Source organism: Triticum aestivum, chromosome 7B, assembly GCF_018294505.1.
Source record: "Triticum aestivum cultivar Chinese Spring chromosome 7B, IWGSC CS RefSeq v2.1, whole genome shotgun sequence".
Lineage (NCBI taxonomy): Eukaryota > Viridiplantae > Streptophyta > Magnoliopsida > Poales > Poaceae > Triticum > Triticum aestivum.
The window spans coordinates 609,839,615-609,862,655 of NC_057813.1; positions in this window are offsets into that span (position 1 = coordinate 609,839,615).

Below are 23,041 nucleotides of genomic sequence, written 5' to 3' on the forward strand. Positions count from 1 at the left end.
CACATGGATCTTTTCGGTCCAAATCATTATTCTGCTATTTCAAATGATGCATCTCTATATGGCTTTGTTATTGTTGGTGACTATTCTCATTACACATGGGTACACATTGTCACTTACAAACATGAAGTGCAGGAAATCTTCAAACGATTTTCCTCGAGGGCTTCAACCAACTTTGGTGTGAAGATCAAGCACATCAGAACTGACAATGGGACCGAGTTCAATAATTCCGGTCTTGATGGCTATCTTGATGAACTTGGTATTACTCATGAGTTATCTGCTCCTTATACACCTCAGCAGAATGGCGTCGTGGAGCGCAAGAACAGAATCCTCGCTGAAATGGCTCGCACTATGCTTGATGAATACAAAACGCCTCGTCGTTTTTGGATTGATGCAATTGCTACCGCGTGCCACATCATCAATAGAGTATATCTTCACAAATTCTTCAAGAACACTACCTATGAACTCCTCACTGACAATAAACCCAATGTGAGTTATTTCAAAATCTTCGGTGCTAAATGTTGGATTAGAGATCCTCATCACAATGCTAAATTTGCACCGAAAGCACATGAAGGTTTTATCCTTGGTTACGGAAAGGACTCACACACCTAAAGAGTCTTCAACAACATTCTTCACAAGGTTGTTGAAACTGTAGATGTGCGGTTCGATGAAACTAATGGCTCCCAAAGAGAGCACCTACCTTCTGTGATAGATGAACCAACACCTGAGGATTCTATCAAGTTCAAGGCGGCTGAGGATGTCATTCCTACTGAAGAATCAGCTAAAGAATTCATTCTAGAACGTGAAGAACGTCGAGCTAATGCACCTGAAGACAATGCTGAAGAAAATGGTGCTGAAGAAAATGCTGATCAAATTCCTCGACGACAACCAGCTCATCCTCGCGTTGCAAAAGAAGTGCAAGTTGATAAGATCATCGATGACATTGAAGCACCAGGTCCTCTCACACGCTCAAAAGCTTCACATTTATCTAACTTTTGTGGGCACTATGCTTTTGTCTCTATCACAGAGCCCACTAAGGTAGATGAAGCATTTCTGGAGCCTGAGTGGATTCAGGCCATGCAATAAGAATTACATCAGTTCGAGCTCAACAATGTGTAGGAACTTGTCAAACGTCCAGATCCTCGCAAGCATAATATCATTGGCACAAAGTGGATCTACCGCAACAAGCAAGATGAAAATGGCCTTGTGGCGAGGAATAAGGCACGACTTGTAGCTCAAGGCTACACAGAGGTTGAAGGAATTCATTTCGATGAAACTTTTGCACCTGTTGCTAGACTTGAGGCTATTCGCATATTACTTGCTTATGCTAACCATCATAATATCACTTTATATCAAATGGACGTGAAAAGTGCATTCCTCAATGGTAAGCTTGAGGAAGAAGTATATGTTGCTCAACCCCCAGGTTTTGAAGATCCAAAGAATCCTGGCAAAGTCTTCAGACTCAACAAGGCCCTCTATGGCCTCAAGCAGGCCCCTCGGGCGTGGTATGATACTTTGAAGGAATTCTTCGTGAAGAATGGCTTCACACCCGGTTCACTCGACCCTACTCTCTTTACTAAATCTTATGATGGTGAACTATTTGTGTGCCAAATATACGTTGATGATATTATCTTTGGTTGTACTGACCAACGTTATAGTGATGAATTTGCCTATATGATGAGTGAATAATATCAAATGTCTATGATGGGAGAGTTGAAATTCTTCTTAGGTCTTCAAATTCGTCAACAGCACAATAGCATATTCATATCTCAGGAGAAATACCTCAAGGATGTTCTGAGGAAATTCGGCATGCAAGATTGCAAAGAGGTCAAAATTCCTATGCCCACAAATGGCCATCTATGCACTGATGAAAATGGTATTGACTTCGATCACAAGGTATACCACTCCATGATTGGTTCTTTATTGTACTTATGTGCATCTAGGCCAGATATAATGCTTAGTGTTTGCATGTGTGCCCGATTTCAAGCTACACCGAAGGAATCACACCATAAGGCTGTGAAGCATATTCTTTGATATCTAGCTCATACACCAACACTAGGATTATGGTACCCCAAGGGCTCTACTTTTGATCTCATTGGATATTCTGACTCTGACTATGCTGGTGATCGTGTGGACCGCAAGTCAACATCTGGTACTTGTCATTTCCTCGGACGATCTTTGGTCTGTTGGTCCTCGAAGAAACAGAATTGCGTATCACTGTCAACTGCGGAAGCTGAGTACACTGCTGCTGATTCTTGCTGTGCTCAATTGCTGTGGATGAAGCAAACTCTCAAGGACTACGGCATCAACGTGAAGAATGTGCCTCTCTACTGTGACAATGAGAGTGCCATCAAGATTGCTCACAACCCAGTTCAGCACTCAAAGACAAAGCACATTCAGATTCGTCATCATTTTCTTCGTGATCATGTGTTGAAGGGCGACATCTCCATCGAGCACGTCAAGACTGAAGAACAGCTAGCCGATATCTTCACAAAGCCCTTGGATGAGAAGAGATTTAGCAAGTTGCGGTGTGAGCTAAATATCTTAGAGTCTTCGAATGTTCTTTGAAAAGGACACTCATCCAAACACTTATGCAAAATTGATGACTTAGATGTGCAACACATGAAGAAACATTTTTCTTCAATCAATGAAGAATAACACTCTAACTGTGAAGAAATTAATAAAGAATTTGATTCTCAGAACCCTACGACAATTGTACGCAGTGTCTGAAATCATCATTCTTATACGCTTGGTCACGCCACCACCAAAGTTGAAAATCTTCATTTTTGAAATTCCTCAGTTTTGAAATTCTTTAGTTTTTCAAATTCTTCAACTTTGCAAAATCTTCACTGTTTCCGTCGTTTTTCTTCATTGGCTATATATATATATGGGTTTATGTCATCTACAACATTCACTTATGGCTATTTCTTCAAGTTGCTTTTTCTGCTAAGTGAATGTGATCGGACCCTTCCCTCTCTATGCTATACTCAACCCAATCTATTCACAAATTCTTCATGTGTGTTCTATTTGAAACTCGTTCAAAATCTTCACTGTGTCCTTGTCGGCTGAAGAATTTGCGAACGGAACTTTTAACTAATCTTATCCAAAATTTTCGTTTTGCCACTCAAACTGTTCTGTATCCCACGATAGATTTATCTATTCACCCACGATCTAACACAATCTCCACTTCTCAGTACGTGGGTGACACATGTCAAGCGGATGAGATGGGTCAGGGGCACGTTCGTCCTAAATCTTCGCGCGAACAGTTTTTCACTGCGACTATAAATACCCCTCTCCCCTTCCTCACTTCCTTTACTCCGCTCGACCGCTCTCTCTCTCTCTCGCTCGAACTTCTCAAACCCTAGCGCCGCCGCTACTCCATCGTTGCCGGTGAGGAAGAGCTTCACTACCTCAACCTCGTCGCCGTCGTACTCGCGCTGGCCGCGGAAATCTTCACTCCGCCGCCGCCGTAGCTGTCTTCCTCCGCCAAGTTAGGGCGTGGAAGATCTACACCAACGAACTTCACTGTTCTACTTCACAGTTCGTCGTGTTCTTCATCAAGGGTAATTAAAAGTTACTTTTACTGCCCTCTTTGATTCAAATCTTCTCTACAAAATCTTCAAAGGTGTTTTATTCTTCAAATCCTCACACACAAAACACCTCACTAGTCATCTGTTCTTGATTCGTTTCTCTAAGCATCATTTTTCTTCAAGATTCCTTAATTGTGTGGATCCTCAATCTATACAACTCTGGAACCTAAGACAAAGAACGCTTAGTGAAATTCTTCAAGGCTCATCTGGTCAAATTCCTCAAACTTGTTCTTTTTGAAAAACCTTCTGAGAACGCATATGACCTCTCCAAATTCCTCGCAACTATACTCTGTTCACAGGTACTCATGTCCGTTGCTGAATCACTAGGTTCTCATCAACTTAACTCATTTGCAGCGTTCCTCGAAGGAAAGTTGCATACTTCTTCAGAGAATTCGATTGTTCAAACTCCTCATCTGAAGAATATGGCAGACGGTAAGAAGCCGCAGAAAGGAGGAAAGAAGCCTGAGGTCATGACTACTTTTGAGATCCCTGAGGACATCTATGCTGACTATTGCACACCTGATGAGGCTAAGTTCAGAAAGGAAAAGAAAACTCAGCGCAAGGTGCGCATACAGAGGATTGAAAGGAGATGGGCAAGAGAATGGAGGGAGTACAGATATGTAACTCCAAAGTATATGAAAAAATTCGCACTAAATCCTCCATGCCCAAGAGCTCCATTGGCACCTGGCCAAGAAGCTGACCCCACCAGCATCAAGCGTGGTGAGGATTTTCCTGAAGAATGGGCCAAACGCCAAGCCAAGTTGGCAAGACAAGCCAAAGAAGCAGTGATGAAATTCAATGAAGACTCTGCTACTGCTGCTGCCACTGAGGCCTATGTCAAGCCTAGAAAATCAATGGCAAAGAAGCCCTCTCACAAGCCAAGTGCTTCACCAATTGTGCCCTCACGGCCAAGTTCCTCAGCAATGCCCTCACGGCCAGATTCTTCAAAGCCCTCACGACCAATTCCTCATGCTGCTCCTGCTCCTCCAAAATCCTCACCTCCTCCGCCAAAGTCCTCAGCTGCTCCTACAAAGTCCTCAACACCTGTACATCTGGCCACGTGCCAAAGGACTGCAGGCATCTCTATTGCCTCTGGTGCCTCGGCGAGTTCCTCAGCTGCACCACACTCGTCATCAGGCCCCACTCTACTGAAGACAAAGGCAATAGTTGGTCGAGGTCCTCGGCCAAGTCCGAAGAAGAAACAGGTTGCCTTCCAAGTGCCATCTGACGATGAAGTTGATGATGATGAACTTGCAGAAATCATCAGAGACAGACAAGAAAGGGCCGCTAGAGCCAAAGGCACAAATCTGCCACTGCTTTTGGACCCAAGAGCGATCCTCGATTACATTGATCTCTGGCACAAGGATCCAAACACCCCTATGCTTGATTTTCATTTGACTCCTGGCCAAAGTCACATGCTGACCCATTTAATCACTGAAGAGAAATGGAAATTTGAGAAGGCCAGGCAGATCAAGAAGGCTCAGTACAAGAAAGAAAAGTTTCTGAAGAATAACATTCTCTCTATGACCACTGACGATCTTGTGAAAATCCAGTCTGAAATCAAAGCCCTCAGCGATGATTTCAATGCTTATTATGCTGATTGGCAAGGAGCCAAAGTCAGGTTCGTTAAACTGACTAAGAAGTTCACCAATGTTGCAGCCCCATCGCAACAAGAAACTCCTCAAGCTGAAGCTTCTGCTCAGCAAACTGAAGAACATGCCAGCACCGCTGATGACATTCAGGCTGCTGATGAAAATGCTAGTTCCAGGGCTGATGACTCCATTCCAGCCGCTGAAGAAATTGCCAGGGCATCCACTATTGGTGCGCCTGAAGAAACTGAAGAAGTCAGGGCAACTGCATTAGTTGCGCCTGAAGAAAATCAACCAGATTCCTCAACTCCTCCTGCGCCTACACCAACTCCTATCCTTCCATCTGCATCAGATGTGAAGAAGACCAAGGCTGCAGAGCGAGCTGCAGTGAAGAAAAGGAAAGCATCAGCTGCTTCAGATTCTTCAGCTCTGAATAAAATGAAGCCTATGACCAGCTCGTTTGAAAATCAAATTGATGATGTTCCAATTTCAACCATGCCATCAAAGGACCTTGTTCCTTTTGGTGAAGAATATGTGATCCCAAGAGGATCTGATGAAGAACCTCAATCTGCTGCTTCATCAGAGCAGGTTGATGAAGAAATTGAAGTGGATACGATCCCTTCAACTCTTGTTGCTTCCTCGCCAATGCCTCAGTTCATAGTTGAAGAGGCTGGTGTTGAAGAAATTGAAGATGAAGACGTGGATATTGGATGCACAACACCCGTGATGAATGATGACTTTTGGGAAAGTCAGCACCCCAATTCTCCACTCTTCACCCCAATACAACAAATACCTCAGTCCCCTGCACCAACCGTTCAAATGGGCTCTGAAGAAACTCATCCCACCTCATTTCTGCATGAAGAAATTCCAGCAACAAGTGCTGAAGAAACTGTTGTTGATGATCCTTTGAACACGTAGACTGCCACTAAAGAGGAACCAGAAATTCCTCAGCCTGAAGAACCTGAGATTGCAATTCCTGAGGTTGTGATGCAACTCACTAACACTCCAATGCCCAAGCCAAAGGATCCATTCTCAAAGAAGCAAAAGTTCAAGGCCGAAGATTTCTTCAGCGAGCATGTGTTCTTCATAGATTACAACCCCTATGATTCTGCTCCCATAAGGAAGAGGCGTTTCTGGACGGCCAGCCAGGCCAATTTTTATTCCTCAGTGTTGTTCAACAAAGACAAAGTCTTCGATCATGAACGCATTCCTCACGTGGACATGGAATCTCTGCCGGGCTTCGAGCCAGTCCTCAGTGTTCTTCACGATGCTGGATTGCTGAATTTCTGCACTGACCTCTGTGATTGGAATGAAGAACTCATTCTTCAATTCTATGCGACGCTGCACATGGGTGCTGGACTGGATGTCTGAAAATACTCACTACAAGGCACCAGCAACTGAATTGCTTCGTTCCCTCCCACTCAGTCCTCCCCATGATGGTGCTCGTTGTGTCTATAGTGAACCTAAGCTTACAAATTGTTACATGCAAGTGCTGATGAAGCCTTTGAAGCCAGGGCAGGCCCCTCGAACCAAATTCCTCGTCAAGGAATTACTGTATGTGCCTCGGACTGTCTATCGCATTCTGACGGAGACAATGAGTCCTATCAAAGGCCACGACTCAAATGATGAAGAGGTCGTTGGCATCATGAAGAATATGCTTTTCAATATCATTCATGGCATTCCCGTCAACTTCCATGATTTCTTCATGAGGACTCTGGTGAATATTGCTATGTCACCATTTGAGCTGAAGCCTTATGCACCATGGATTATGAGATTCATCAGGACAAGGTCTTCACTCAATTACAAGGCTGATACTCTAAACCACGGCAGCTACTTGCCTCCAATTGAAGTCCTCAAACGGACATTTTCCTCAGCTGATGACAAAAGGCAAGGCAACTGCTGCGATAGATGAAGGCATTCATCCATTGGATGGTCAATTTTGCAAGGCTGCATCCTACTCCACCAATGATGACTCTGCCACACATGACTCTGTCGCCAAGAAAAATCCTCAAGCCACAGCACCTAGGGTGATGACTGATCGTGAGTTACTCCTCAGTCTTCATCAGAAAGTTGATCGCAATCATAAATGGGTCAAGCGTCAGTTTGGTTCAATTCTTCACAACATGACATCAACACACAATGCAGTGAAGAAAAACCACTACTACCTCCATGAAACTTTCAACCGTACCTGGGCTGTTCTATCTCATGTCTACAGCGCAGAAGATCTAAAGAAAATGGGTCTCAAGGAAGAATTTGACTGGTCTACACCTCCACCGAAGAAATTCAAGAAGGTCAAGGTTCCTTCCTTGGTGGCCAGCTCCTATTCTTCATCGCGTGACACTGATGAAAATGAAGACTTGGACGACACTGCGGCAGGACCTACTATGACAACCGACCCCGACAACGCTGGCGCTCCTCCATCAACTTGATATTCTTCAGGGGCGCTATTCCTCAGTTTCGATCATTTTGGTCATTGGATGACAAATGGGGAGAAATTTGAGTTAGTCTTCAAGCGGGTCTATTATATGGGTGTTTTTTGCTAAGTTACAACTCTCGTTCTTCTGAAACTTTATTGGATCGAGTTGTAATCTTAAACCCGATGGTGCTCTGATACTTTTGATGCATTGTGCTCTGACACTCTTGATGCATTATTCTGCATGCTTGTTCCTCGTTAATATTGTTGCACGCATGCTGAATTTCATCAGGCACCATATTTCATCATGCATTTCAAATTCTTCATATTATATGTCAAATGCGTGTATGAATTACAAGATGTAGGGGGAGATCCCAATGATTCAACTCTTCAAGTGTGCATTGCTCCAAAAGCAAATTCCTCACTATGCACATCTTCAGGGGGAGTTCTTCTATATCTTGCAATCAAATTCCTCAATATCAGTACTTACACTTCATATGTTTATCCCCGTTGAAAACTTAACCTATATTGTCATCAATCACCAAAAAGGGGGAGATTGTAAGTGCATCTAGTGCCCGTTAGTGATTTTGGTGTATTGAAGACTTATAGGTTAAGGGACTAATGTGTTTATGAGTGTACACAGGTCTATAAGTGTATGAGGAGTTTGATATTTACAGAGAAAGTCGACCCCTAAAAATGAATATCTTCGACTGAAGATTTTGGTATTCCTGAAGACTTTCATGAAGACTTTGAAAGTGAAGAAATTGGTGTGTCCGTGAAGACTTGATATTCATGCGAGGAATATGAATCTTGAAGACTTTCATTTTCATAGTTTTGTTTTTCTCTTTCTTGAGTCATAGGAAACACCGTACTATTAAAGGGGGTCGAGGAAATACTAAGGAAACATTTCCATGTGATGCTCAACTCAAAATCCTACACCTACCAATCCCTTCGAGTGAAGCCTTTGGAAATCTCATACAGTTCAGTCAATTTCTTCAGTGACTGAGACGAAGTTTTTCTGCTCGCTGAGGAATTTGTTCTGACTGAGGAGTTAGGAATTCGCCAGTGCGAATTGCCTACACAGTGAGGAACATGATAGCCCTGAGGAATTTGAAAGTCACATTTCCGACCGTTGCTGTGTTGCACGCCAGCTGTCCCAAAATATCTTATCCACCTAACGGTCATATCATTGAAGGGCATTTATGTCTTATCATGTCGGGCTGCTCCCTAGGCTATAAATAGCTGCCCCCTACAACCACTAGCTGGTTGGCTGCTCCGAGAAAACTGACACTTGTCATTTGAGAGCATCCCATCCTCCGAGGACTTTGAGTGAAAATCATCGAGTGAGGAAAAACCCAAACCCAAACACCTACAAACCAAAAGTGATTGAGCATCACTGAAGAGATTGATCCTGCGTGGATCTGATGCTTATTACCTTTGAAGACTGTGCTTCTTCCAGACAGTTAGGCGTCATGGTCTAGAGCATCCCATAGGAATTGTGGATCGCCGAGTGACAAAGTATGTGAAAGTTTGGAAGTCGCCTGAAGACATACCACGAGTGATTGGACGAGGTCTGTGTGACCTTAGTTCAAGGAGAATATGGTGAGGACTTGGTGTCCTGAGCTGTGTGCTCAGCGACTGGGTGTCCGGGACTTTGTGTCCTCGAGTTTAAATACTCAGCTGCTCCAACCAGACGTACAATTGAGACAGCAGTTGGAAATGGTCTACCAAATCATTGTCTTCACCAACCTTACTGGTTCTATTTCCTCAACTCTTTCATTTCCTCATTACTGTGTTGAGTGATTATTCATATCTGTGTTCCAAGACTTTGATTGAAGACTTTCTCAATTTCCTCGATTCAATTTCTTCAGTCTGTTTGTCTTCATCTTGTGTTATCTTGTGATTACGCTTTCTGTACTCTGTGTTTGTCTTCATTTCATCATGATGACTATGTGTGTATTCTGCTATGCTTACTTCTGAGTACTTATTCCGCTGCAAGTAGTTATTCGCTAAGGAATTTCCTCACTGGCAAATTCCTCAATGAAGAATTCATAAAAATCGCCTATTCGCCCCCCCTCTAGTCGATATAACGCACTTTCACATACCTTCCTATATGCGGTATTTACCTGCCATTCCAAGTAAATTTGTATGTGCCAAACTCCAAACCTTCAAATGAAATTCTATTTTGTATGCTCGAGCAGCTCATGTATCAACTAGGGTTGTCTGTATCTTCCATGCTAGGTGGGTTATTCTCAAGAGGAGTGGACTCCGCTCCTCATTCACGAGAAAATGGCTGGTAACTGGGATGCCCAGTCCCATGATCAAAAAGATCAAAGCAAATCAAAATAATTAAACAAAACTCCCCCAGGGTTGTTGCTAGTTGGAGGCACTCGTTGTTTTGAGCAAGCCATGTATTGATGCTTGTTGGTGGTGTGGGAGTATAAACTTTACCATTCTATTTGGGAACCGCCTATAATGTATGTAGCATGGAAGATATCGAGATCTCATAGTTGTTGCGTTGACAGTGAAAGTATACCGCTCAAAATGTTATTCATCTCTATTTCAAAATCAAGCTCTGGCACCTCTACAAATCCCTGCTTCCCTCTGCGAAGGGCCTATCTATTACTTTTATGTTGAGTCATCACCTTCTTATTAAAAAGAACCCGCTGGAGAGCACCTCTGTCATTTGCATGCATTACTATTAGTTTATATTGGGTATAACTTGACTTGATCTCTTTTACCATGAATTACAATGTTTAGTCAGTCCTTGATCTTTAAAGGTGCTCGGCATTTATGTTTTGCGGTCTCAGAAAGGGCTAGCGAGATACCATCTTGTTATATCATATTATGATTGTTTTGAGAAAGTGTTGTCATCCGAGTTTTATTATTATTGCTCACTAGTTGATTATGCCATTGATATGAGTAAACATGAGACCTAAGTGTTATTGTGAATATGGTTAGTTCATAATTTTTGCTAAAAACGTGAATGTTGGCTTTACATATTTACAACAACAAGAGCAAACAGAGTTTGTAAAAGTTTTTCTTTATCACTTTCAGTTTGTCAACTGAATTGCTTGAGGACAAGCAAAGTTTTAAGCTTGGGGGAGTTTATACGTCTCCAACGTATCGACTTTTCCAAACACTTTTGCCCTTGTTTTGGACTCTAACTTGCATGATTTGAATGAAACTAACCCAGAGTGACGATGTTTTCAGCAGAACTGTCATGGTGTTATTTTTGTGCGGAAATAAAAATTTCTCGGAATGACCTGAAAATCCACGGAGATAACTTTTGGAAAATATAAAAAATACTGGCAAAAGAATCAAGGCCAGGGGGCCCACACCCTGTCCACGAGGGTGGGGGCGCGCCCCCTGCCTCGTGGGCCCCCTGGAGCTCCACCGACCTCAACTCCAACTCTATATATTTGCTTTCGCGGAGAAAAAAATCAAAGAGAAAGTTTCATCGCATTTTACGATACGGAGCCGCTGCCAAGCCCTAATCTCTCTCGGGGGGGGGGGGGGGGCTGATCTGGAGTCCGTTCGGGGCACCGGGGAGGGGGGATTCGTCGCCGTCGTCATCGTCAACCATCCTCCATCACCACTTTCATGATGATCACCGCTATGCGTGAGTAATTCCATCGTAGGCTTGCTGGACGGTGATGGGTTGGATGAGATTTACCATGTAATCAAGTTAGTTTTGTTAGGGTTTGATCCCTAGTATCCACTATGTTCTGAGATTGATGTTGCTATGACTTTGCTATGCTTAATGTTTGTCACTAGGGCCCGAGTGCCATGATTTCAGATCTGAACCTATTATGTTTTCATGAATATATGTGAGTCTTGATCCTATCTTGCAAGTCTATAGTCACCTATTATGTGTTATGATCCGACAACCCCGAAGTGACAATAATCGGGATACTTCTCGGTGATGACCGTAGTTTGAGGAGTTCATGTATTCACTAAGTGCTAATGCTTTGGTCCGGTTCTCTATTAAAAGGAGGCCTTAATATCCCTTAGTTTCCATTAGGACCCCGTTGCCACGGGAGGGTAGGACAAAAGATGGCATGCAAGTTCTTTTCCATAAGCACATATGACTATATACAGAATACATGCCTACATTACATTAATGAACTGGAGCTAGTTCTGTGTCACCCTATGTTATAACTATTACATGAGGAATCGCATCCGACATAATTATCCATCACTGGCCCAATGCCTATGAGCATTTCACATATTGTGCTTTGCTTATTTACTTTACCGTTGCTACTATTACAATTACTACAAAACTGCTATAGTTACTTTTGCCACTGTTACCATTACTATTTACTATCATACTACTTTGCTACTAAATACTTTGCTGCAGATACTAAGTTATCTAGGTGTGGTTGAATTGACAACTCAACTGCTAATACTTGAGAATATTCTTTGGCTCCCCTTGTGTCGAATCAATAAATTTGGGTTGAACACTCTACCCTCGAAAACGGTTGTGATCCCCTATACTTGTGGGTTATCAGAGTGTTAGTGTGTGTGTGTGTGTGTGGGTGGGTGGGTGGGTGCGTGCGTGCGTGCATGCATGCGTGTGTGTGTGTGTGTGTGTGTGGGTGGGTGCGTGTGTGCATGTGTGTGTGTGACGCGGGGTCCTCGGTGGCGGATGTAATTTAAGTGTGCGTGGCTTCATCATTGAGAGGTGATGTGTATGGCAGAGGCCACCAACGATGGGGTGCTAGAGAGAAAAGGCCCATAGAGAGGGAAGAGAAGGTGTGTGCGCGTGAGAGGAGTCGATATCGAGAGAACGTGTTTGTTCGAGAGACACCGAGGAAGACTACTGTATATCGATGGTGCATGTAGGCAGGAATTAAACGAAGGGATGGTCTTATTGGTTTCGGGGATATAGGGGAAGAGTGAGAGGGGGTAGCTAGAAGGAGAATGCTAAGTGTTATTGTGTGTTTTACCCATCCAGGCAAAAGTTATGTGCACATAAGAAGAGAACGATTCGATGTGGTGTTAGGGTTGAGGGTAATTAACTACGTATGGAGACATAGAGAACTTGAACGTGCATGTGCGAGAGGTATACATGTATACGTGGGATGTGTGTGTGTGTGCGCGCGCGCATGATCGAGATAAAAGAAAGAAGACATAAGTCATAAGATCAACGACATGGGAGAGACGGATCGGTATGACAATATGCATGCATGTGAGAGTGCAGGGAAGAAGGCCTGACAATTGAGCATGTGTTTTTGTCTTTAAGAGATAGTGGCATGGGCTGGAGCATGCATCTATGGCGAGCATAGGGAGTGAGACACAATGATTGTGCAAAAGAGATCAACCTATAAATGCATGTATGGAGAGACATATGTAGTGTGGGTGATAGGAAGCAAGACTGCGTGCGAGAAAGAAATGTTGACGGAGAAACTAAAGATAGATACAGAGATGGAGATGCTAGCTAGAGGGGCATCCGCTAGTTTGAGTGTTGGAGATGACCGCCGGGTGGTTCAGAGGGTGAAGTTATGTGTGTGTGAGAAAAAGATAAAAAGAGGGCACTTGACTGCATGTAGAGAGAAACATATGTAGTGTGCGTGATAGGAAGCAAGAGTGAGGGCGAGAAAGAAGGTCGATGGAGAAAAGATAAATAGAAAGATAAAGATGCTAGCTAGTGTGCGTTAGAGATAGGAGTCGAGTGGATCAGAAGGCTGAGTTATGTGTGTGGGTGTGAGGGAGATAGAGAGAGGGTGCATGTGAGTCACATACAAACAAATATCAGAGAGAAATGAGATCCAGAGAGATGGAGTTTTGTGTCTGCGAGAGAGAAAGATATTTCACAACGAGAGTGATAGCTAGAGAGACATATGAGGGAACGCAAGATATCTCTAGGGAGAGACAGTGTGTGTGAGCGACATACAAGAGAACGGTGGAGAACTACGAGACCCTGGAAGACAGAGTTTGTGTTTGTGTGTGAGAAAGAGATATTTAAGAGGAAGAGTCGTAGCTTCTCATACCTAAGGAGCGAAAGACATCTCTGTGTGAGAGGGGGGGTGTGAGTGGCACACAGGGGAATAGTAGAGAGAAATGAGACCCCGGGAGAAAGAGTTTTGTGTTTGTGTGACAGAAAGAGATTCCACATGGAGAATCATAGTTAGAGACACATAGCAGGGAGCAAGATATACTTAGAGAGAGATAGAGTGATGAAGGTCGAGGGAGAGAGTACCGTCAGTGTGTTACAAAGATAAAAGATCATTGTCAACATACAGGTAGCACAAGAGATACCCGAGAGACGATGAATGTGTATAGGTCTAGAGAGATACTCCTATATAAGCATGAGTGATAGCTATATGAGACGAATATCTGGATTAAAGGGAATTCAAATATTTAAACTGGAGATCACGACATCGATAATATCATAACACAAATTGGTGTATCAAAATATTCATTTGAATTTGGGGACACATGTAATGTTATATAGTTTATCAATATTAGTGATCCATGGTTTATATGCAATTAATGTCTAAACGGGATTACACTATATGTTGCGTGTGTGAAACACATTATACATGTTTGAGAAGTAAAAAAACCCGCATGAAACACACATTAATTGGAGACAGTTAGCGAGGAATGCATACATTGGATTTCAACATACAGTGGTTTGAAATATTTGAAAATCCAAATTGATGGATACAGCCTTATGAATCTGAGATCATGCCATTTGTAAACCATATTTATGTATAAAGGGGGTTGTGCTTTTGAAAGTATATATAAAAATGATGTATATAGAATTTTCTTCCAATCAAAAATGGATCCTGCCCGAACAAAAATAGAATACAAACGGGATTCGAATTGAGTTGGCACGGTAAATGTGCACTCTGCAAAATTTTAACGAAGTGGGGAAAGTCGCAGTAAGCGCCCTAAACCAAAATTGATCTATCAAACATGCATACTCATATGAATTCACGCGCATCTATGTTATTTAATATGTAGATATTACTGATCCATACATTTTAGTAGAACATAATTTGGTTTAAATTTTTTGAATTCAACCTTATGATTTTGAGATCATTGTATTTGTAAATCATATTATACATATAAAGGAGCATAATTCTTTGTTGTGCTTTTGAAAGTATATATATATATAAACGATGTATATAGAATTTTATTCCAATCGAAAATGGATCCTGCCCAAAAAAAATAGAATACAAACAGGATTCGAATTGAGTTGGCATGGTAAACGTGCACTCTGCAAAATTTGAACAAAGCGGGGAAAGTCGCAGTAACCGCCCGAAACCAAAATTTGTGAGATGGAAATTACTGCCTATCCCTGCCACGCAAAGCCTATCGGCTCAGGTTTGTAATTTCAATCAAACGTTCCATAACCGCCTCTCACCCGGATTCATACACGGTGGGCGCTAAAACACACTGTCTCCTCAGCCAAAATTGACTCCCTCCTTGATTTATACACGGTGGGCGCCAAAAACAAACTCTCGTCAGCAAATATTCGGTGTATGCAAGATTACCGTCCTATCCTCAACCAACTAATATTGTTGTGATGTAGGAAATTTGAAACGGGGGCTAAGTTTGTAAATTTGCTCGCATTGGAGACAAGCGCGCCCTGAAGACATGGTTCCGCCCTTCCTCTCTCTCTCCATTTCCCCATCCGTACTCTATGGGCCCCAAAACACCCTCTCCACCCCAGCCTCCTCCGTCCGCCACCCCATCCATCGCCGTCCTCCTCCACCATGCCGGAGCTGATACCCCGACACCGTCGTCCATTACAAGAGATCGACCTCTCTCATCCACGGCTTCGGACCGAGATCCTTGCATCCCGTTCTCTCACTTCATCCCCGCCGTCGTCCACCTTGTCAGCGCCGCTCCTATGACCGTCTCGTCAACCATGCCCCGCTGCCACCATCTACCCTCCTAGATCTGCTTCCACGCCATCGACAGCCATCGCTACTGCAGCACTGTCAGATTCTTAGCAGATGCATACACGGAACCGCACCAGAGGCGGTACTCTTTTGTATCTTCTCAACTTATTTATCATAGCAAGAAAATAGATCGCCACTGCTTTACTCTGATTTCTTGTCCAGCACTTATTTGCTAGTTGAAAGAAAACATTTATTGCAAAGTTACCGTTGTCTAGTTTGCACCTTCAGATCCGCATGGCATGCTCAACACTATACTCGCAATGCTTATGGTTTTCCCCTTTTATATTCCACACTAGTTAAATCACAGTAGACTAAGTTTCAAAATTGGTTCAATCGATTTTTCAGAGCTCTCCGGAGTTCACCGGTGTGAAGGAAGGGGCTTGGGTGGGGAAGGTGGTTGTGGGGGCGGTGGGGGGGCCTCGCCGGACGAAGAAAACTCCATGCAAGTGGGGGCAGGGGTGGGGGTGGGGTGGCGGAGGAACACATGTGGTGGGGGGCCGGTGGTCCGGCCGGCGGCCCGTCGGTGTTCTATATGGGAAGAATCAGAGACGAGGAAGAAGAAGGGTTAGGAGACGTAGGATCTTCATCCAACCGCCTAAAATGGTCGACTGACCCAAATGACAAAAGTCACACGACTTGCATGCAGACATGCCTTTATATTCAATACCATCATCGTACCTGCTTAGCACTGCTCTTGAATCCATCAAGCTAAACAACGTGCCACTCATAATTCCAAACTTGTTGCTCAAACATGAATCTGATATGATGCTGATATTACTAAACAGATAATGTTTAATTGGTCAGCTAATGTTCCTAATTTACTTTCAAAAAGCACATGCTCCACATATAGAGAGACAGTGGGGAGTTGCATTCTTAATGCACTCTCGTTCATCATGTGTGGGCACTGCGCAACGAACATTTTATTATCCAAAATCTGCTTACTCTTCTTTAGCATGTTCCTCTTCCGTTCTTCTTTAATAAGTACTCTCTCCATTCCTAAATACAAGTCTTTGTATAGATTCCACCATGGGCTACATATGGAGCAAAATGAGTGAATCTACACTTTAAAATGTATTTGGATACATATGTATGTGATCCATAGTGGAAATCTCTACAAAGACTTATATTTTGGAATGGAGGGAGTATGATAGTAGTACAGTATGTTCCTTGTAGTGAACATGAGCAGGGACATTTGCAGTGTAGAGGTCTATACGGTCGGTTGTGATGGACACTTTGAACTCTTCGGGCCTCTTTGATTCGTAGGATTCTGTAAACATAGGAATAGGATTTGTAGTGGTCTGCCCACTGGAATCCTATAAGAATAGCAAGGAAATGCGGAGAGTTGTGTCGCCTTTGAGAGTTACACTGATATTAACAGTACCGCACCTTCAGTTGAAGAGAGCTGGTATCCGAAGCCTTTCTAGCTGTACCGGCAATACTAGCACATATATTCCCGCAAGTTCCACTTTGCTGATTTTACTCTAATGCTTACGGTTTTCCCATTATATCTATACTATGATCTGTGTAGCTGCTTTGTGTCGCACTAGCAGCAGTCCACTCTTGAAGCTAAACACTGCAATGACTTACAAAATTGGCAGCAAGGCATTGAGTGCCATTCTGGATGCAATGAAACTCATATGCTCCCCAATTGTTGATTCTTTTTCAGAATATGATCCTAATGACTATTCTAACCTCGAGGAGTCAAAGGCAGATGGCATGTCCTATTCACCCATCAAGGTGCCTGTTCTAATTTGGCAAGGTTTTATTGATTGCGCATATCTTGCATATGTTGTCTGATACGTCTCCAACGTATCTATAATTTATCAAGTATTCATGCTATTATATTATCCATCGTAGATGGTTTATATGCATTTATATGCTATTTTAAATGATTTTTGGGACTAACCTATTAACCTAGAGCCCAGAGCCAATTTCTGTTTTTTCCTTATTTTTGAGTTTTACAGAAAAGGAATAACAAATGGAGTCCAATTGACGTGCCAATTTTTGATGATTTTTTATGGACCAAAAGAAGCCCCTGGAGTAAAAGAGTTGGTCTAGAAGAGTCCCGGGCTGTCCACGAGGGTGGGGGGTGCACCCACCCCCCTGGGCGTGGGTTCCAATCTCATGGACGATTCGGAGACCCCCCCCCCCTAACGTGAGACCGACGTCAAAAATTCCTATAAATATAAAAACCTCTAGAAAATAACCTAGATCGGAATTTCCGCCGCCGCAAGCCTCTGTAGCCACGAGAAATCAATCTAGGCCCTCTCTGGCACCCTGTCGGAGGGGGCCATCATCACCGGAGGCCATGGAGGAGGATCCCGGAGGGGCCATCATCGCCATGAAGGCCAAGGACCAGAGGGAGAACCTCTCCCCATCCAGGGGGGAGGCCATGGAGGAGGAAGCACAAGGGGGACGACCTCTCCTCCTCTCTCTCGGTGGTGCCGGAGTGCCATCGGGAGGGGAATCATCGCTGCGGTGATCGTCTTCATCAGCATCACCATCCTCATCTCTTTTACGCAGTCCACTCTCCCGCACCCCGCTGTAATCCCTACTTGAACATGGTGCTTTGTGCCACATATTATGATCCAATGATGTGTTTCCATCCTATGATGTTTTGAGTAGATATGTTTTGTCTTTGGGTTGATTGATGATCTAGATTGGTACGAGTTGTATGTTTTATTTTGGTGATGTCCTATTGTGCCCTCCATGTCGTGCAAGCGTGAGGGATTCCCGTTGTAGGCACTACAAAAAAAAGACACATCCGTGACATTTTGGGCCAAACGAAAAAAAATTATGTCATACATATGACACTTCTATGACGATAATTGTGACAAAACCCGGTATCATCATAGATGTGGTGGGCTCCTACTTCTATGACAAAAAATCATGACAGAAAATGGGCTTTTCGTCCTGGGCGGGCCGGAGACGTAGCTGCATGACATTCATTGGGCCATCCATGACGGAAAAAACCATGGTAGAAGCAAGGGGGAGGAAAATTTCGAGGAGTTCCCGGTTATGGTGGGAGGTCGGGGGCCGAGCGACGCGCGTTTCTCTCGTACACGTACGCGCGTGTGTGTGAGGCGTTGGCTCTAACTGAACCCGAGCGAGGTGTTGGGCTCTAACTAAACCCAAGCGATTGCACTACAGGCTACGCGTTACTAAACCCGAGCAATCGATTCCTTCGCTACTGCTGCTAACTGAAGCCGATCAATGCTGCCTCTCTGGATGAACAATGAGAGTTGCGGGGGTTTGGATGAACAGTGAGCGGTGGGAGTGGATGAAAAGGACCCGTGGCATTGCCTCTGGATGAACAGGACCCCGTGGTGTGGAGGGCTGGATGAACAGGACGACCCCGTGGAGGGCTGGATGAACGGTAGACGGTGGAGGGCTGGATGAACAGTAGCCCGTGGAGGGGTGGTTGAACAGGATCCCGTGGAGAGGGGTGGTTGAACAGTAGCCAGTGGAGTAGCACGCAGTGGAGGCTCGATGAATAGGAGCCCATGGATGAACAGTCACAGGTGGAGGCTGGAGGAGGTCGACGGTGGATGAACAGTAGCCCGTGGAAGCTGGAGGAGGTCGACGGTGGAGATGAACAGGACCCCTGTTTCAACCGGTACGCCACACCCCTCCCGATGAACAGGACCCCCGTTTCGACCGTAGCGCTCCAACACAAGTCAGTTTCGTCCGTTTTGCGGTACGCTGCACCCCTCCCGATCAATAGGACCCCTGTTTCAAGTGTAGGAGGTTCGTTTCCTCCGTTTGGCGGTACGCCACACCCCTCCCGATCAACAGGACCCCCGTTTGGACCGTAGGAGGTCCATTTCCTCCGTTTTGCGGTACACCGCACCCCTCGCAATCAACAAGACCCCCATTTCGACCGTAGGATGTCCATTTCCTCCGTTTTGCAGTACGCCAGACCCATCCCGATGAACAGGATACCGTTCCGAACGTGGCCTGTTGAACACAAGGTCGTTTCCTCCGTTCTGCGGTACGCCAGGCCTCGTTTCCATCGCCTGATCCGTCCAAGCCCTCCCGATGAAAACGATGATGCATTCCATTCCGACCCAGCCGGTTGGCTCCCCATGAACACGACGACGACGCTGTTTCTCTATTCCGACCAAGCCATGTACGCGAGCCCTGGCCGTACGTATATATGCACGAGTAGGCGTTCGAGACCCCGCCCGTATGTACACATATGTGGCCGTATTTTCTTTCTTGCGCACTGGCCAGTGTACGTACATGTACATGCTACGTGCTCGCCTCTACTATGACACGAGCGTGCCTCTACTACGACACTTGCGCGCCTCTACATCCACTAGTATGTACGTACACGTTCGTGACTAGAATGACAACGCTACGTACGCTTCGACCAGGTGGGTCCCGACTGTCAAGCACTTCCTTGCATGCGAAGATGTAGCTGGTGGGTCCCAGCAGTCAGGGGGGCGAATCGTTTTTTTGGATGCACTTCCTTGCGTGCGAAGATGGAGCTGGTGGGTCCCAGCAGTCAGGGGGGCGAATCGTTTTTTTTTGCCCGGACGCACTTCCTTGCATAAGAAGATGTAGCTGGTGGGTCCCAGCAGTCAGGGGGCGAATCGTTTTTTTTGCCCGGACGCACTTCCTTGCGTGCGAAGATGTTGTTGGTGGGTCCCAGCAGTTAGGGGGGCAAATCGGTTTTTTTTGCCCGGACGCACTTCCTTGCGTCCAAAGATGTAGCTGGTGGGTCCCAGCAGTCAGGGGGAAACGTTTTTTCGCGAAATACAGTGGCCCGTCCGGTGGGTACCAGCTGTTAGGTGGAGGAATAATTATTTTCCGCATAATAAGGAGGCACCTCCTTGCTGCGGCCGTGGACCTAGCTGTCAGCCTCTCCACGTACAGTCCACGTCCGATGGAAGTCGTTCCTTGACCATGTTGACCATGCCGCACCGAGAGCACCACGGCGGTGGACGACGGCGAGGCCTAGGAAGGGGACGACGGGGAGTCGAGGAAGACACAGCAGTGGAAGCCCGCGTGGAGAGGAGTACGAGGGTTCACTAGTTCGGCTGCGGTGTGAGGCTGCCATCTCCGCAGGGCCTGGCCAGCGGTGGGAATAGTAGGGGACGATGAGGCCTCCGCGGCAGCACAGCCGGCCACGGGAGGCAGGAGCATGCTGCATGACCGGTGCTAGTTTGGGCGGCTGGAGCAAGAAGACCAGAGGTTGAAGAAGCACTACGGCCGTTGGATGGACATCGTACGATCACTGCAGCTAGAATCGTTTATATTGACTAAGTTGACAAAGCCCTTGGTTTTTTTAGCAAAGACAAAGCCCTTGGTACGCGTTAACTTAGTAGGCCCACAGCTCGGATTTGGCAGAGAACATATAGCCCATTTGCGATTTGTAAGAATGTACAGCCCATTTTTTAATTCTAATGGAATTTACTACGGCCCATTTACAGTTTGTTAAAAGTACAGCCCATCTTCTAGCTAGGACAACGATTAATAATTTCAAACAACCACTCAAAACAGAATTCAAAAAAATTCCCACATTTTGATGGGATCCGAAATATTTTTATTCGAAACTTCTACTCAGGTTAAATATAATTTCAAAATAAAGTTGTATTACGTTAAAATCCAACGAAATATTGCGCGCGCAACAAGTAATGAAATTAAAATTTTCAAATTTCAAAAATAATATATTTTTTAAACTAATTACGTGTTTGGTGCATAGTTACTGCCGAGTTATTATAATTACATGCCATTTATTATTTCTTAAAGTACATTTTCTTGTTAAGCCTAATGCATACCTCCTAGGAAAGTTTGCAGCCCAGCGGGGCGGAGAATAACAAGTTGACCCGGATATTGTGTACAACTGTCGACCCAATTGCATTGCTGATATTGAAAAAAAGGCATGTGTAGTACAGTACAACCTAACATGGTTACTCAGCCCACATTCAGCGACGCCGAAAAGGCCCAAACAAGACTTTTGTACAACTTTTTGAAGTCACTGAGCTCAATTAATAACTTAAGAAAAAAGTTAGATTACAGTGGAACCTAATTAAAAGCTGTCATGAGCAAATAAATAATTCAACGGGTCCCACTTGTGCGTGTGCGTGTGTGTGTGTGTGCGTATGTGTGTGTGTGAGAGAGAGAGAGAGAGATAGAGAGAGAGACCCATCGGTCGATGCTCGTAAATACATCTTTCAGCCATATGCATTGCTGACGCTCAGTAAAAACTTATATAGTTGACACAATCATATAGAACATCATAGCACACTGAACTTGCATACAAAAATTTCATGCAGGCGGCACAATCAGGATGGAAGCAGTGGATCGCTACGGGAAGGGCTATGCTGAAACCAACGAAGTTGTACATAACGGTTCATTGTCTTTATCAATGACGGGGAAATATCTTGAATGTTGTGCAAAGAAAAACGACAGACAACACAATAAGTTCTGCTAGCACATTAAGTTGACGTACAACCCTTTCTAAAAAAAGTTCAGGTACAAAATTAGAACAGGTCACAATCAAATGTACTGGCATATCAGTGCTTCACACCCATAGCTCGGATTTAACTAGTATCTGACAAGATTCAGTTGTTACCTCAAATTATAGCACATCCAGGCAGCCAGCCCTGCCTCTTCTCCCAAAGAAGCAGTGGCCTCCGTCGCGCGATGGAGTAGGCCCTGTGTCATCCATCGTTCCGAGCAACACGGGTAAAGTCTGACGTTGACTCCTGTAATGGACTTCGTCGACGAACCCTGGCACCAGCGGCGGCGGTAGGACTTCGATTGATGGATTGACCACTTCTTCGACATGCACGAACACTCGATACAGGTACATCCCTAACGTGGTCCGCGGCGGCCTTGGTGGCGAAGAATAGTACAACCCTGGTTCCTCGACTAATATCTCAGCACCAATCACCTTCGGTATGGTGGACGGCTTCTTCATCCATGCCATAACCGTCAGAGCCCAGCTGTCTGGAGGAACAAACATACTTACGAGCTCACCTCCAAGGTCGTTGATAAGCTTGTTCATGGACTCGCTGTTCCAAGCACGTCAAGGCATGCCGTGGAAGGTAAGCTTTGTTAAAAACTCAAGCTCAGAGGGCACTGAGCCCCATCCTGGGTGCCACCGATCATAGCTCACCAGCGCGCCATCGCAGAACAAACGCCGGGAAGATTCGAACACACGACTATAGTCGAAAGTTGTCTGGAACCTGACGAAGAAATCAGCCGGTGGCGGACAGACTTCGACGAGCAAGTCACTTATTTGGATGCCGTGCGCAATGCCAAGAGCTTTGACAAGGTCGTCCGGCGAGACGGGAGGGCGGTCGCCATTGATAGTTACCATCAGCACTTTGCCGGCAAACTGGTCGTCAAGCGCCGCCATGCCACTATTGAGCGATAGCACGCAGCGACTGAAGGCAGGACGGACCTCAAGATCTCTAGCTCGGAGATCTGCATTAACCGGCGACATGATAGTGCGCTTGAGTATAGGGAGTACAAGAGGGGGAATTTGGGGGAACTGGAGTAGGAATCAAGATTCCAGAGGTGGGGGAG